Here is a 13409-nt window from a genome sequence, read left to right on the forward strand (position 1 = left end):
GTGTAAATCCTTGATATAAGACCTTTTTGATTTGTGGGGATGTCCAGAATTGTATCAATTACTGAGTTGGAGATAGTAGGGAAGGAGGTATTGTGTTGTTTAACCCAGTTTCGAACTTGAAAGTATCGAAATAAATGAGATCTCGGGAGGCCAAATTTTCACACAGATCGCTAAAACTGCAGAAAACCTTATTGGTGTATAGGTCCCTCACTCTAACTAGGCCTGACCTTTGCCAGGTCAAAAAGGCTGCATCAGTGTGGGGAGGGATAAAGAGGTGGTTGTTGCAAATGGGGCTGTGGCTGGAGAACCCAAGGAGTCCAGAGGCGCGCCTGAATTGAAGCCATATTTTTAAAGTCGATACAACAATTGGGTTTCTTGAAAATTTGGTCGGCCGGATTGGCAATTCAGATGAGAGCAGGGCCAATAGTGAGGTAGACTGGCAGGATCCTGCTTCAGATTCACACCAGCTCAGTGCCGGTTCTTGGGTCCATAAAATCATCTTGTGGATGTTGGCTGCCCAATAATAGTTTCTTATATCAGGGAGTGCCAATCCCCCACCCTCTCTAGGCCTCTGTAAGAACTCTCTTTTGATTCTGGGGGGCTTGCCTCCCCATATAAAATGGGAAATCAGTGCATTTACTTTAGTAAAGAAGGATTTGGGTAAGAAGACTGGAAGGGATTGAAAAAGGTATAGAAAACGTGGAAGCACATTCATTTTTATACAGTTTACCCTCCCCGCAATAGTTATATGTATGCTATTCCATCTCTCCAGGTATAATTTAAGCTTGGCTATTAGGGGTGAGAAATTATTCTCGATAAGGTCTGAAAATGTACGACATATGTTCACTCCCAAATACTTAAAACTGTCTTTAGATATCTTAAAGGGGAATTGCTTTTCAGGGATCTGTAAGGCTAGATTATTCACTGGGAAGCATTCACTTTTTGAAAAGTTAAGTTTGTAACCTGAAAAGGTTCCGAATCTATTCAGCAGTCCGATAGTCTGAGGGATGGTAGACAGTGGATCAGAAATGAATAATAATAAGTCGTCTGCATACAAGGAGAGTATGTGTTCCGAACCATATCTAAAGATTCCTTGATTGGAGTTGGCGGATTTGAGCGCAATAGATAAAGGTTCGATTGCTACGGCAAATAGCAAAGGACTCAGAGAACATCCCTGTCGGGTACCTCTACCAAGAGTGAAGTACTGGGATATCATCCCATTAGTACTCACAGATGCTTTAGGTGCTGAGTATAAAAGTGTTATCCAAGAAATAAATGTTGGGCCCATACGAAACCTATTAAGGACCTCTAGCAGATACCCCCACTCCACCCTATCAAATGCTTTCTCCGCATCCAAGGAGATCACCACCTCTGGTGTCTCACCGGATGCAGGAGAATGAAGAATATTTAAAAGGCGCCGGATATTAGAGAAGGAGTTGCGGTTTTTCATAAACCCTGTTTGGTCTAATGATATGATACCTGGCATAACCTAATCTAGCCGCATGGCTAGTGTTTTTGCTAGGATTTTATAGTCTGCATTTAAAAGGGAGATAGGGTGGTAGGAGCTGCAGTCAGATTGTTCTTTACCCGGTTTTAATAGCAAGGTTATTGAGGCCTCAGTGAGAGTTGGAGGCAGAGCCCCTTGGTCCAGAGAGTGATTGAACATTTTTAACAGGAGGGGGGTTCATTTATCTATGAATTTTTTATAGAACTCTATTGGATAGCCATCTGGGCCAGGGGCCTTGCCACTTTGTATCAGTCCAATCGAGTCTGCTATATGACCAAGTTCTAGAGGTTGGTCTATTTCGCTCACTTGCGTGTGGGTTATGGATGGGAATTCCAGGTTGTCAAGAAACCTTGTCATGTCTGTATCATCCGCAGGGGTTTGTGAGGTATAAAGCTCGGAGTAGAATGTTTTAAAAGTCTCATTAATAAGAGATGGGATGACTGTGAGTTCTCCGGAGGGAGTCCTTATTTGTTCAATTTGTTGGGATGTCAATCTACTCTTAATTTGGTGTGCCAAAAGGCGTCCTGCCTTTTCCCCATGTTCGTAGAAAGACCCACGTAATCTTAAAAGTTGTTTTTCAGTCTCACGGGTTGAAAGTAAGTTATATTCCATTTGGAGATTTTGTCTTTCCTTGTCTAATTCAGGGGTTGGGGATACTGATAATTTTCTGTCTAGTTTTGCAATACTTTCCATGAGCTGTTCCTGTTTTTGTTTTCTCAGTTTGTTTTGTCTTGCAGAGTAGGATATAATCTCTCCTCTAACTACCGCCTTTAAGGTAGTAGGGATGGGGATATGCTGTCATGGTTATTGGTTATAAGGAATTCGTCAATCACCTTGGATATTGTTTGGCAGAATCCATCATCACTTAACAATGTGCAGTCCAACCTGATTTTTGTAGGAGTGAGAATGCGATGTCAAGTAGTAATGGGGCGTGATCCGATATCACTATAGTTGAGTATTCTGTATTATTGACAGCCGGAATGAAATATTTATCAATATAGAAGTAATCAATTCTAGAGAATGTTTTATGGACCTGAGAGTAGAAAGAGAAGTGTTTTTTACTCGGATAAAAAAAACGCCATGGGTCACAAATGATGTAATTGATTTTGCCATTTTAGAGGGAGAGATATTCTTTGGATTAGATTTGTCTAGCCGTGGGTCTATTGCACAGTTGATCAAAATCAAATGGTGAGAGTTCAAATCAGGTAAACATGCTATTACTTTTCCCATGAATGCTGCATCATCCCAATTGGGTGCATATAGATTAACTAGCACTACCATGACATTATTAAGGGATCCTGAAACTATAATAAACCTGCCCTGGGGGTCTGCTGTAACCTTAGTTGGTCTGAACTGTACTGTTTTATGTATTAAAATAGCTGTACCCCTTGCTTTACTACTGAAATTGGAATGGAAGGTTTGTCCAACCCAAGAGGCTTTCAACCTATGATGATCCTTTGTGGTCAGATGGGATTCTTGCAGGAAAGCTTGAAGTCACAAAGGTCTATGTTCTGGTTCTGATAAGATCAGAACCGGCTGGATCATACTCTGCGTTGTGAATTGTGTCTCCTAAAAACCCTTGTACTTTCAAAAGACCAACTGGTCTTGTTCGACAGCAGCTAAGCAGCAGGAGAAATGAAGGAGAGGTTTGTAACAGCATCTGTTTTAATTCAAAGTTTAGAGTGTAATTACAAAAGTTCTGGTTCAATTACAATAAAGAACACTATAATATTCAAGGTACCGGAGCACTATGCCGCTCGTCCTTCTAAGAAAGCAGATTTAAAGAATGATAGTTGTTCCGTTGTTGATGTTCTTTGTTGTCTTTGTTGTTCTCCTCTGCCCGCGCCGTCCGCTGTGTGAAGGTGGGTGTCGTCCTGTGTTGTTTCCGTTTCAGAGTCTCTCCACCTTCCCATTTTATCCATGAGCCAGAGACCCTGGGCGAGACGTCACCAAGTGAACTCACGCCCAGGATTTCCACCCAATCGCGAGCCTTGACAGAGTATTTGAAAAAGAGGGGCCGTCCCCTGGGGCCCACCAGCTATTTCCTGTGTTTTCCAACCAAAGAATAAATACCGTCTAACTAACATAATACTTTGGTTGTTGAGAGATATATATTCAAATTGAGATTGATTTCATAAACACAGAGATATCATTTTTGAACAGTTTCTTGTGATGCTAAATGAGAATCACAGTAGTTTTATCATTTAAGCCCCCGTCCAGTGTCCTAATCATATTCTGCTAACTTAAATCAATATCTATTTTATACAGTTATTATTCAACACATTTAAGTATTTTCCAATGTAGATTCAGACGTGGCCTAATTTCAAACTCTGTGATTCCCAGTCATAAACATGGCATATTTTATATAATTAGATTCAAGATTATTTCCACAATATAACAGGACCATTTGTAGTTCATATTAAACTAATCTAAGTATAGAAACAGACATTTGAAAGTGTACTTTATGTTACTGAGAATGGTGACGCTTTGCTCCTCCCCTACATCTGTCTCAACATGTAATAATCAGACCAGATGGCCTGGCCTCGGGGTCATGAGATAACGACTTCCTGTGATGTAGTAAGGCCATAGGACCAGTTTAACCGCTAACACAGGATATCTGACTCCTGATCTTTTGTCTGCAGCTGCCAACAGTTGTATGCAAATCACCTCCTGTGGTGAGCCCCCGGTCTCTGTAAACACACACACTCTCTAAGCTTGTCACCCTCGTAAAATCAGGTTTAATGATAAACTATTTTTGATTGGCAATCTTTCCACTTTGACTGTTTCTACAAGACTAGAACACATTAGTTTGATTTGAACACCAGTTTCAGGCAACATATGTCTATCTATGGTTACCAAATACTACTGCAGTCCACACTTGGATAGAGATTAACTATCCTTAATTAGCTAGTATTATATGTTAACCATAGATCCCAACTTCTACGTATTGATTTCCACTACCTGGATATAAATAAACCATTTTAAATCATATTACATACGGCATCCCACACTTGGATCCTAAAAAATCAAAACAACATTCTTTTTCTACATCTCTTTCCTAGGTATCCTTATCGTCACCCAAACATCTTTATTTTCAGTCCATTTTCATTATGGTGTGCAGTCTTTGACACTCTTTTTCGTACCAGGATCAATTTCCACTGGTTTCCATTGGGGTTTGTCAAATTCTGACTTGGAGCAGGGAGAAGGGGGGTCAATGTTTTCTGGATTGACCTGTCCACTCCCTCCTCATTTCTCAGAGCTCGTGCAGTTCAAGACTGCTGATCTCCCTCTTAATGCTACCACCAACTCTGGGAGGTAGAATCAGAAAGCCAGTTGACTTCCGATCCCACCCCGTCTTCTGTCGAGGCCTCGTGCCTCGTGCTGTCACTCGAATAGGGGCATGACCCCCTGCTGTATTGGCCTGTTCAGTTGAACCAGGAACTCTTCTCTCGGATGTCAGTTGCGTCGATCTCAGGTGGGGTGATTAGATCTCCCCTCTGGCGCTGTCACGGCTGTTGAGGAGGTTGTTGTTGTCTCCCGCAGTCGTCGCTGGCTCAACCCCCGTTGACCTGGTCGTTGATAGGGGCGATAGAGGCTCCACCCCCTCGCTCGATGACACCCGGTCAGTTGCTCAGGCCTTGCAGCCTGTCTGTTGACAGCCCGAGCAGTTGATGAGGCCTAGCAGCCTGTCTCCTCGTAGCTTGCCTGTCGTTTGGCCTCTCTTGTTCCCCTCCGAAGCCTCAAGACTCGGTCACTGCGTTGGCCGGAACTCTCAACGCTTGAGAGTTAGGCTTCTCCTGGATCTCTTGGTACTCGCAGTGTTGTGGTTCCCCATGGAACCGCTGGGTAGACACTAGCCAGTGTCCTGGATCAACAGTACCGATGGAGTCCTGGGTCTTCCTCGTACCACGCTCTGCTGACTGCTGACTCCCCAATCTCCCATTCGTATCCTGCAGTGAGTATATATCGCTTCGGTGGACAGTGCAGGTTACTTCGATCACAACAATTGATTGAGAATCCATATTTTCCTCCCTCAGACACTCTTTACTGGTCTGAGTTTGACAACTTTCTTTTCCAAATCATTTATCTATATATTTCATGGCTTCTAGATCGTTAATATTCAAAATTCAGAAAAAATTACATGGCTCTCATTATATTATGCTGTCAAAACAGTATAACCCACCACCCTTTGATGTGGAATAAAATTCTAAACATCATACCTTCATTTCTGGACAGCTGCCTCGGGGCCCGGACAGCCAGTACTGACGAGACCACCCCCCCAGCAGTCCTACACACACAGCAACAAATCACAGTCCGCCTTAAACACACATCTTTCACACGCTCTGCCAGCCTCTACTAAGCCATCAGAGACCCCCACAAGCCAATTATCAATTGCACATGTCCACACCCTACACAAAGGCTATTTGGCCAATGGCGACCAAAACCTACTGAGCTTATCAACGTACAGAGAATCATGTTTCCCAACACTTTAACCAATCGCGACACAACCCCCAGATCCTAGATCTGGATTTTTAATGAGCGGAGAACAAAAACCATGAACCAGCTCTAGTCCATCCACATCGTTCTCAGTCCACTATATAGACATATACTACCCAGTCCTGCTGTGTTGAGATCACTCCCAGCCTGTCAGGTTTCCTAAGAAAAAATATAGAAAAGAAACAAAACAAAGAAAAACATGCCCAAAACAATAATTGAAAACAATAAACAAAACTTGTGAGCATTTCTTTTTCAACTCACTCTTAGAAACCAAATTAAATCATCTAGGGGCGTAACCACCCCCGTATATACTAAGAAACAAAATGAAAAAATCTAAAGAATAAACAAAATGAAAACTTCCGGCCTAAGGCAGGAATTGCTTGTAACACACTAGGAAAGAAAAAATATGTAGAAATAAAAATAAACGCCTATATCTATTACTCATGATCTATCAATATCATAAAAACCTAGGAAAGACTATGGGTCTTCCTAATTTCTTAATCATGCAGTCCACCCTTTGACCAATCTGATTGTTGATCAAGCATGGATAATCTACTGACCACTAGCTGCCGCAGTGTCACATAATTTCACTGTCTAATATTGAATACCTACTATTAACTGTTTAACATTTGATTTGATGTTCTTGTTAGTCCGATTAGTTCATGCATCCGTCAGTTACTTCATCACGCCACGTTAATCACACATCCATTTTAGTAACTTCCACTCATAACCTAATCACCTAACGCTTCTATATATTTTTTATTCTATTTTTATTCTAATCAGTTGTACATATTTTTTATTCAATTCATTCTATTTTTAATATCCATCTATATTCTTTATTCTGCCGGCGGCCTCTGCAGACATGACCTTTGAAAATGACCTATCATTCCACAGATCCAGCAAACCTGTCCTTGTTCCCTCGGTTGTGGGACCCTGTGGGCCCCCCGCCTGTAATCGAATGGCCCTGGGTTCATCGGGCCCAGAGTCGGTCCTTGCTCTCTGCCATTACCGCCATGGCTCTCACCTCTGACAGTCCCTTCCTGGTCTCGCCCCCCTTGAGCCTGTTCTGGGGAGAAAACCACGTACCTATTTTGTTCAGTCACCGTTCTTTGAGCCTGCTGTTGGGAGGGGTCTGGAAACCTACCCCGCCCGAGGCTCTGCGCACCCTGTCGAGGCCCCGCTCCCTGTCTGGGCAACAGGGCACATGACATTGCTTGATCATGGCGGCCTAACTCCGACGCCCCCGAAGCAGGACCTCAATCGCTGTACCATCTAGCAGTACATTCTTTCTCGCCAGTTCTTGTTCCAGTCTCTGCGTCTCGTGTGCGGCTTGACCAATCTCCCGCTGTATCTTCATCAAGTCTCGATGAACTGCCTCGTGTCGTTCGAACGCTTCTATAAACGCTCTCGTTTGTCATCTGTAGGTCGGCGCCGCTTCCCCCATCTCAGCGCTGGCGGTCTGACTTCCCATCGCTGGGCCCCGCCTCTCATCTTGGCTCTGGTGCTGAGGGGGTTCTGGACCGGTGGGACTTGCGGGCTGTGGACACTGTTCTTGATACTGACCCTGGTTTTGCCCGTGTCCGCCTGTAACTGAGGGGTACAATTCCCTGACTGTATTGAGAGTATGATATATTAAACCACTACTTAGTTATGTACTTTAATTACTGGCCATACAGTACATGAATATATATGGTGAACACCCACACAAGAATACGGCAATGACACATAAAGTTCTATTTGGAGGGTATTTATTATTATCAGAGCAAGCAACGTTAGGTTACAGATTGAGAATTATACTCGCGCTTGTAAGGCGAAGAACACACGTAAAGTAGGTCAAGAGCGTAAGTCAATGAGAATAGTAAGATGGGTCTAAACTGACGCCACCTGTAGCATAGCAATTACATAAGGCACACTAGTACCAGCTGGAGACACTGGGGGGTTCCCTCCGGGTGTAAGGCCGGCAGGGTAGAGGAATGTTCGGGTGCAAAGTCTGGGTCAACGAGGAATAACGAGGTTCCAGATACAGGAACCAGTGCAGTACTCCCTTGATCGATAGACAAAGCAACAGCTATAATCCAGTATGCTCGACAGCATGGATGAAAGCTAGCCAGCCTCTTCCTAGAGGCGGGCTCGAGTGATGCTCCTCACGGGGGGTAGATCCCACACGATAGTGGGGTAGACGGTTCTCTCCTCCAGCAGTCACGGTACCAAAGCAATATAATCCAACCAGAAAAGGTTCTGCAGTCGCCGGTGTAGGCCCTCCGGTGTACATATCCAACGGCTCTCGCCTAGGACTCCTCGGGTGGGGGCACGAGTCTAGGCCGCCCAGCCTGGACAAGTGCACCAGCTATATACACGACGAACCGGTGGCAATGCTGGTCACTGAAGAACGGTAGCCGCACGATACACTATAAATGATAGACTATTACTTCACATTAGAATAAGTCGAACTCAACGGTACTGCGTTAAACTCTGACACTTTAGCAATCTATTCGCACGCGGTTCTCAAGGCTCTATTCAGAGGCAAAGTTGCCCACTTCACTACACGTTGTCTCGTGGTGAAGGCATCAACGTTTTAGTGCTGTATCCACCTGCGCCGTATTTATACGTAAGGTGAATTATCTAGTGCCAACCTCAGTTCTGTCTCGTATTACTGCGCAAACCTGGACATGTGGAGACATGCCTTGGCGTTGCCTTTGAACTTGCCATTGGGGGTATGGTCGTTGGCACCTAGGGGTCGCTGTCCAATAGGAGAGCGAATATTATGGTCTGGTTTGTACCCAGGTAAAGGGATATTCCGTGTATATATACAAAGAATATACAAGGGATATCAAACGATATACAAATATTATACAAGGGATCTCAAGCAATAAATATATATATATAGGTTTAATCTGACCCTTTGTAACAGCCGCCTCCTAATTAGTCCGCACCTAATTAGATAAAGCAAAGACAGATTAATTGTCTTGTCAACTACTCAATGTCTGTTGTGGGGAGCAGTGATGCCACAGATTACTTGTAAAAGTAATCCGATTACTGATTACTGATTACTCCTTTAAAAAGTAATCCAAGTTACTTTACTGATTACTTGATTATCAGAGTAACTTAGTTACTTTGAAAGTAACTAGGTTACGAAGTCGTCGTCGTTCCCCCAACAGTTTTTTTTAAACGCTTTATTGAAAGTGCATAAATTGTTTTTAACTTGTTTCTCTGCACATAACGTAAATTGTTAAACTAGTGCTTCAGCTTCTGTACCATCAAGTATGGTAAAGCAACAGTCTATGATGCTCACAGCATTAGAGCAGCCAGCCAGTGGTTTTACAAAACCAGTGTATCCATTCACATCTAACAAATGCAGGCTGAACTATTCAATTATATCAACTGTAACTATTAAATTGTTTTTATAAATGTCTCTCTATAAACATACAATCAGTCTCTCTTTAACATGTAAATTAACTGTAAATCTGGCAAATAAGAGCTTTTGCTCTGCCACCATCAAATATACATTAATCAATAGGGAAAGAAACAATCTCTCTCTTTTGCTGTTTGGCTGGCCTCCGAGTCCTCCTGTACCTAGTCGAAGCGTCGGCTAGTGTTGTGATTCCAGATGCTTTCAATGCAATTGGATGTGCTGTTTTTAGCGGTAGACAGTATTTTGACTGAGGCTACGTTTAGACGAGCGTTTTGGGGTGGAAGTCTGAACAGAAACCACAAAAGTCTTCTTGCGGTTTCACTTCGTTTAGACAAGCGTTTTGGGGTGGAATTCTCAGACGAATGCAGACGAGCCCTGCTGTCACACGATTGGCGCATATGTCACATGACGTGCTGTGAAGACCCGCCCTACTCTGCCTCTGATTCGCAGACTGTGGATGGGGAATGTGATTGGGCCAAAGCAGAGTCACTCACAGACAGAGAGTCCAGTCACGCCGCGGGACACATTCTTGTGTAACCCTTTCACTGCCACACCACGTCACTCCCAAATAAGAAAAACAGCTCAAAAATGTATTTTTGACTGTCGAAAACTAAATAAAATACTGCATTCCACCTGCATTATGAATTTATGATGAGATAGTAACGAAATAGTAACGCACAGCCACTTGGACAAGTAACTGCAATCAGATTACTGGCTTTTAAAGATTAACGCGTTAGATTACTATTTTCGGGGAAAAGTAATCAGATTACAATAACGCGTTACTTAGTAACGCGTTACCGGCATCACTGGTGGGGAGTAGGGCAATTCACAAAGTCAGTGGGTCATGATCGTCATCAAGGGAGTCAGGGAGCCTTGGCAACTCTATCAGCCTCGCCACGGGTCGGGTGTATGTCCGTCCCTGGACAAGAACTTCTGCCGCTCTGACCTTTCCGTCGGCACCAGTGATCACTTTGCTTACGCGGCCGGCCGGCCACATAGCTCAGGGTAGTGACTGGTCCACGATCATGACGACTGTGTTCTCCGTCAAGTTGTCTCTATCTTTTACCCATTTCTGGCGGGTTTGTAGAGACGGTAGGTAGTGGAGGAGGAAACTGTTCCAAAACTTGTCAGCCAATACTTGACTGTACCTCCACATTCTTCGGCCGTTCGCTTCTTCGGGTCTGTACACCGTCTGTGGGAGCGCGGGGTCCAGCCGCCCCATCAAGAGAGTGTTGGGGGTGACTGGGTCGACATCAGCTACATCACTTGAGACGTAACCGAGGGGCTTTGAGTTCAATACTCCCTCGATCTCTGTGAGGACTGTCGTGAGGACTTCTTCAGCCACGGTCTGGGCCCCAAGCACGGCGTACAGGGCTGTCTTTATTGAATGTACTTCTCGTTCCCAGGTTCCCCCGAAGTGAGGGGTGTTCGGGGGGTTAAACTGGAAGTCAATCTGAGAGGGAGCGAGGTGGGTCTTAAGTTCTGGGCCCATGGCTTGGAAGCTCTCTCTCAGCTCTCTTTCTCCGCCTTTGAAGTTTGTCCCGTGATCAGACAATAATATAGACGGTTTTCCTTTTCGCGCTGTGAATCTCCGGAAGGCCATGAGGAATGAGTCCGTACTCATGGTCGGAAGGAGTTCTATGTGTATTGCTCGGGTGGTCATGCATTTGAATACAATGCCCCACCTCTTCTCCGTCCCTCTTCCTTTCTTCACGTACAGCGGGCCGAAGCAGTCCATGCCGGTGGAGTGAAAGGGCTTGTCGCCAAGTCGGAGGCGACAGGGAGGCAGGTCAGCCATCCTGGGTATACTGGGCTGTGCTCGCCACTTGCGACAGTCTAGACAGGTCCGCTGGAAGCGTCGTACTGCTTCTCTTCCATTCAGTATCCAATAGCGACGTCGGATCTCAGCGAAGACTCTCTCTGCCCCAGCGTGGTGCACATCCTCGTCGTATTTCTTTATGATGAGCTCGGTGACCTTGTGTCGGCTGTTGAGGACTATAGGGAACTTGACGTCATCCGTTAAGTCCGGGGCTCGACTCAGACGACCACCCACTCTGATGAGGTCATGGGCGTCGCGCTCAGGAGCCAGGTGGAGCAGTCTGCTGTCTGACGGGACTGGCTTTGATCCCTGCAGACAGTCTACAGTAACAAGCTACAGTCAGCATCCAGTTAGACTGGACAGGAAAGAGAAGCAATCGCCTAGCCTGACACCAGACCTAGAGAGTGAGTGATTGAGTGATTACAAAAAATCACACTCGTGTAAAGGGGGGGTTGCTCTTATCATCGTACATCATCTCACCTCTCTTCCTCACTTTTTTATGTTTGTGTCTATCAGCTGCTGCTCGACAGTTTGACCCCAAGCTGACCGACCAGGACTACAGCGAAACTGTCAAGAAGTGGCTTCGTTATGCGCCAGACCGGGAGGGAGGCATCTCAAGGAACCGAAGTGACCAAACTTAAAGGGGAACTATTTTACTATTTCTTTCACTATTTGGGCACTTTTACACAATTCCTGTGAGTTTATGGAACACATATGTAAGGTTTATTTAAAAAAAAAAACAAAAAAAAAATCTTTCTAATCAAGTACTCAAAAACAGCATTTGTCTACCTCAACATTTTAAGCCGTTTTGAGGCTTGGCCACGCCCATACTCTGAATGCGATTTGAGTGACAGGGAGAGAGAGAGAGACCCCCACCTGTAGCTCCGCCCATACGCGTGCGAAAGTGAACTCGTAAACAAACATGGCGCAAGCATATGTTTTTGATCCGGAGAGTGACCCCGACTGCGACTACGAGGAGGAGGACAAGATTGAGCGAGGGCTTCAAGTTGTTTCTGAGTGGTGGGTAATGTATACTGTCTAACAACAGTCAGTAACAGTAACGTTAGTTAGTAGTCATTTATGACGTTATAGCGAGGTATAACGTTAGTTTTCTTTGGGTAAATTAGGTAGCATGCCCAACGAAAAGAGAAGCGTAATGTTATATATTGCATCCACGTCTTACAAGTACAGTAGGAATTGTGTTGAATCTGTTCACTTTACAGTATATGCACTTTCGTTTATGCACTGCAGGTGTGTCTGTGGCAACTGTGCTCTAATGCCTACCGCGGTGGAGAATCTTTGTTGCCTGGAAATACCTCAGGTATTGATTGATTGATTGAAACTTTAGATTGCAGAATGGGTACAGTACAGTACAGCTCAATTACATAAGGGGATGCAGACCAGAGAAAGACTTTCGTCTTGTTTACATCAGGGTCCCCCATTTTCAATTCATCATAACATAAATTACATACAGGTAGACAGTACTGTTGCATCTAGACATTTATGACATACCAGATCTACAAATATACAGTACTGTTTATGAGTAACATAAACTGGCTAACAGTTACAGAAAACATGCATCTGGCTAATGTCACATTCTTTAGATTGACCTTGAAGGATGAGGACAGGGTTTAGGGTGAATAAATGGACTAACTGTGTTGTTTTATATAGGTCAGGAGAAGATGTGACCAAGCACCGGAACCCCCTTTGTGCATGGTAGACCACCCAGGTTTGGAACCAGTCTGCCTAAACCCATATTCGCTGCAAATGGCAAACAACATCTACAGGGCAGATTATGGGCGTCTGCCAATCTGGGGTGTAAACAAGTATGTATAATGTAATAACAGTACAGCTGTATAATGTATTTGAATACTGTGTTGTGCATGAAGGAATGTCACTGTGTTGTACAGCACAAAACACAATTTATTTTACATTATAATACCAGCGAATATTACTTGTACATCATACAATTGTGTAATTGTAAATGAACAAAGGCAGTTGTGCAAAAGTGACAATTCAAGTATATACGATTAACTGAACTTGTTATTTATCCAAATAATAAACATTGGATAACCAAGGAGCAGTTATCAATAAAAAGAACATGGCTTCCATAAACACATACTAATACTGGGAGGAATAAATCCACTACTATAAGAGGAGTAAATAGCACTGAC

General features: G+C 44.1%; 1 pseudogene across 1 annotated transcript in view; it reads right to left on the minus strand.

Moving 5' to 3' along the window:
- Positions 1-7226, minus strand: part of LOC311228115 (NXPE family member 3-like) — a 29908-nt pseudogene extending 22682 nt beyond the window's left edge. Inside the window, exons 1-2 of the transcript in view lie at positions 7170-7226; positions 7014-7070 (exon numbers count right to left, since the gene is read on the minus strand). The product of the transcript in view is annotated as an NXPE family member 3-like (transcript). The remainder of the gene's footprint in view (positions 1-7013; positions 7071-7169) is intronic.
- Positions 7227-13409: the final 6183 nt, after the last annotated feature.

Source organism: Notolepis coatsorum, assembly GCF_963971535.1.
Source record: "Notolepis coatsorum genome assembly, chromosome: 5".
Classification (NCBI taxonomy): Eukaryota; Metazoa; Chordata; class Actinopteri; order Aulopiformes; family Paralepididae; genus Notolepis; species Notolepis coatsorum.